Source organism: Grammomys surdaster, unplaced genomic scaffold (genome assembly GCF_004785775.1).
Source record: "Grammomys surdaster isolate TR1022 unplaced genomic scaffold, NIH_TR_1.0 203, whole genome shotgun sequence".
NCBI classification, from domain to species: domain Eukaryota; kingdom Metazoa; phylum Chordata; class Mammalia; order Rodentia; family Muridae; genus Grammomys; species Grammomys surdaster.
Window position 1 is genome coordinate 5,207,637 of NW_021604648.1, and position 4,533 is coordinate 5,212,169.

Genomic DNA, 4,533 nt, shown 5'->3' on the forward strand with positions numbered 1-4,533 from the left:
AATCAGCCAAAGAAATCAATTACCATAGGATTTGCACAAACCCTCTGCACTGGGTGAAAGGGGAGGGTGGATTGTATTAGGAACTGAGATCTTGGCAGCCACTTTGGGAGGGAGTGGCAGGTGGAGGGGGAGGGCTCTGACTGGCAGGTGTATGGTCTGAGAAGAGAGGAGAAGAGAGAAGGGGAGAGGAGAGGGGAAGAGGGGGAAGGGGAGGAGGAGAGAGGTGAGGAGGAGGGAGGGAAGGGTAGAAGAGGGGAGGGAAAGAGAGGGAGCCCCATATTTTGAGCAGTCTGTGCTCCCATGCAGGCCATGCAGAGATGCTGTGTGCATGCCTTCTCACTTGTTTCTTGCAGTAGCCTCATGAGCCAGATACCATTCTTAACCAGGAATCTGAGGGGTTCCGAAGCTTGTCCAAGATCATGCAATTAATAAGTGGTAGGCATGTAGTTTTAATGAAGTGAGTCCAGAAACTCTGCTTTGATCTGTCAGCATACAGGGGCTCATGTAGGTTGCCCGATGTCTGTGGTAAGTTTTATTTAAGGTCTATTAATTGGGAGATGTATGAAGGGGCTTTGTCCTAAGTTTTTGCTGGCTTTTGAGACTGTATCTTGAAATGTGAACAGAGGCAGATCAAGTTTTCAAAAGAATGTGTAAAAATGTGAGGCCTGGAGAAATAACCTTTGGTAAAGTATGTGCCCTGCAAGCCTGAGGAACTGAGTTCAGATCCCTGCACTCACGTAAAAGCTGGGCATGGCTGCACATACCTGTAACCCACTGCAACCTACTGCTGGGATAGGTGGAAACCTGGAGACTCCTGAACCTTGCTAACTAGCCTGTCTTCCCAAACGGTGAGCTCTAGGTCCAGTGAAAGAGCTTGTTTTAAAGACATAAGGTGGAGAGCAACAGAAAAAGACACCCAACAGTGACCTCTGGTCTCCCCATGTACAGGCACACATGTGCACATGAACACATACACACACACACAGACACAGAGACACACACATACACACACACACACACACACACACAGAAAGAGAGAGACAGAGAGAGACAGAGAGAGAGAGAGGAGGGGATTTAATTTGGGGGTTATATATAATATCTTTATAGTATATATTGCTTCCTCTTTATTTTAAAATACTTTGGCAGTGAGTGTTAGTATTCTGCTTAAACTTCACCTCCACAGTTACCTGGCTATAGCCAGGTATGCTCCTCCCCACAGTTACCTGGCAACAGGCAGGTAGGCCTGCCCACTATAAAAGGGGCTGCTTCCCCCTTCTCTCTCTCTTGCTCCCCTTGCTCCCCCTGCCTGAAGGTTATCTGTCCTCTGTCCCCTCTCCCCTTCCCTTCCCCCTCTTTCATGGTCATGGCCAGCCTCTACTCCTCTACCTCTCTGCTCTCTGCTCTCTCTCTCTCTCTCTTTCTCCTCTTGCTCTCTCCCCACCTTTGCCCCTATCTCCCAAATAAACTCCCCCCTCGTGGAACTGTCTGATCTGCTGTGGTCTGTCTGTTCCAAGCTACTCGAGAAAACAGTGAGGACATAAAAATACATCACCAAATACCAATGGCTCCCTTTGTGCTACACAGCAGGGACTATAGGCCATGACCATCTTCATGGGACTAATTTCACAGTCTGTGCTTGCAAATGAGAACTTAAGAATGCGGCAGGTTCAGTTCTCATATTCCAGATACATGACTACAGGCATTGTGGGAAATAAAGGATCAGCGGGCTAGCTAGAATGAATAAGGCCAATGGCAGGGACTGAATGGTATCCCTTACTTCCTAGGCCCTGTACCTTATGGCATCACTGTGCTTTGAGAGTGAGCCTTAGGAGGTAGGCAAGGTAAAATGAGAGCCTTTGGATGAATCCTGTCCCAATTTGGTGACTTTACGAATAATAGAGATGAAGACACAGAAGGGTAAAGTGGCTGTTGTAGGGAGTCACAACTATGAGGAATCAGCAAGAGGGCAGCCATGTGCAAGTCAAGTCCACATGCCTTAGAGGAGGTCAACCTTACTGGCACCTTAACCTTCGATTCAAGGCCTTCAAACAGTGAGGAAAATGTCCTGTTGTTTAGGACACCCAGGTTCTGTTGCTGGCGTAGTTGCTCGCTCTTCTTTGGCTAATTAAGCCAGAGCATCACTTGGGGGCTGGGGGTGGTGGTGGGCGGCAGGGTAAGGATGAATTTGTCAGAAACTGGATCAGTGGTCTTGCATGCAGGGGGAGAGGGCCTCAGCATTTTAACCACCACCCAGAACCGGCTTCATCAACAGTATATGCATGCCCTAGATAGAGGAGAATGTGAGAAGGGTGACAAGCCTGTGCACAGGAGAGACATTCTGAAGGACCCAGAGTGGTACTAGGAGAAAGACAAATGTCTGAGGTGTGAGCATTTGCCTCCCCCTCCCTCTTCCTCCCCCACACCCCACACAGGATGGCCTAGGGCTTGGGCTTTCTATGGCAGTTAGCAGGAAGAGTTCTCAACAAATGTGGCTGACTACATGCTGGTTTTATATCCTGAATACTCTACTAAAGCTGCAGGGAAAATGATGTTTCTTAGGTGTAATCTGATGGTGATAGGGAGAAGGGTCGACAAACAGGGCAACAACTGACAGTAGGTGGCAAGAGAGTCTATGGGGGGCAAAGCTGGAGTCCTTATAATTGTCACCATTGAACTTACAAATGGCACAGGAATTGACAACTTCAATTGTAGCTATGTTGGTATTTCATCTCTAACAAGAACTTTTGATTAACTTTTATTTCCTCCTCCTTATGACACTTGACACATTAGAGGGTGTTTTTAAAAAGGAATGAAATTCCAAGAATTAGTTGTGCGGGTTAAACAATAGACACAATTTTTTACTTTTTTTTTTTTTTTTTTTTTTTTTTTTACGGGAAATGAACTCCCTCTTACATAGCCAGATAAAGAGACACCAGCTGCCATTCAATTAAATGCTCAAGCATGGAGTGAACAGTAGCAGGTCCGATATAGGGCCCCCTTCACCCTACAGACAGCTGAAAGATTTGTATTAGTGACCATGTAATGAATAGCAATGTTGCTAGGCCTGGAGGTTAAGTGTGATCACCCCCTGAACTGTGGGAGATGTCAATAAAAAAACCATACGTATACATACAAACATACAGTGTGTGTAAATACATGTATGAAGCCTTTCATAGACTGTGCTGACTTCTTGTCTATTAAAATAATAATGCATATGGTTCTAGATTATAGGTAACGGGTTGTCATTCATTTAACCGAGCTACTGGAAGACCAAGGAGAAAGTGTATGGACTCGCTTGATGTTTGAGACACTGGAAGAGACAAACTCTGAACTCAAGGTGTGCTCAGTGTAAGGTAAGAGTGAGAACAGACCTGGAAATCAAAGGAAAACAGCTACTGTTTGAAGCTACAAAAGGAAAGAACAAACCAGACACTAGGAAGCCCAGAGGAGGAGACTTTCTTAGATAAAAGCCCTTTTGGTTTTGTTTTTTGTTTTTTTGTTTCTTTTAAAGGAAGAAAAAGGGAGAGAGAGAAAAAACTCATTTGAACCGGTATTTGATAAAAAGTAACGTCTAACTCTCATTGTTACCAGAGAGTTCTTTTCAAAATGAGACTTGACCATGGCTTCTGTGGCTCTTTCCCAGGGGGAATACTCAGGTGCTAGAGGGAAGAATCCTTCCTCCTAACTGTTTGCCAGTAGACTAAGCGAATATTTGACTGCCCCCTCCTCTCCTCTAAGTTCCTGTATTCTGTGGAGTATGGTTCATGGAAGTCTCACTCTTGGAGCATGGCAGCAGGGAGAAAAGCCTGCGCTTGGAGTCCCGTGATGAGGTGTCAAGTTCTGACTTCACGTTTCCTTAAGTGTGTGACCTTGAGCAAGTTATTCAGCGTCTCCCTATTTCAGTTTGCTAATGTACAAACTGAGAATCATGGTGGTAATCATAACAATAAACACAGCAGCAGCAACCATAATGACAACAGTAGTAATATCTACTGAGGAAGATGGAGGTGAGAATTTCAAGTTCATAGGAAAAGACTCTATGTACTAAATATTTAACAGATTTGGATATAATTTTTTATAGTTCCCACCAAAGCCAACAAAAAATGCCTAGGTTTCCCCCATTTCTCAAGGCACTGTCTCTCATTGCCACTTAGTATGTTCACTCAATTTGCCCATTAAATGAATGACTTCGGATTATTTCCACATTGCAATTGAAAAGATCAAAGATGGGTCCCACTGAGGACCTAGAACCAATGTGTCACGCACTCATTGACAACTCAGGGGAAAGACTGGAATAGAGTACATTCCAGAAGGAAGAAGACGCTGTACCTGGCTAAAAGGAGATTGCCTTTTTAATTTAGCCATGGTCTGTAGTAGAAAACATAATTCTTTAATTGGGGGGAGGCATGCTTTAGCTACAATACCTTTTTGAAGGGGAAAAATAATATTGAAAGGTTGGCGGCACGGAGAACACACACTTCCATGCTATGTGTGATAAGCACGCATTCAAATACTTATTTTTGTATTTCAGAA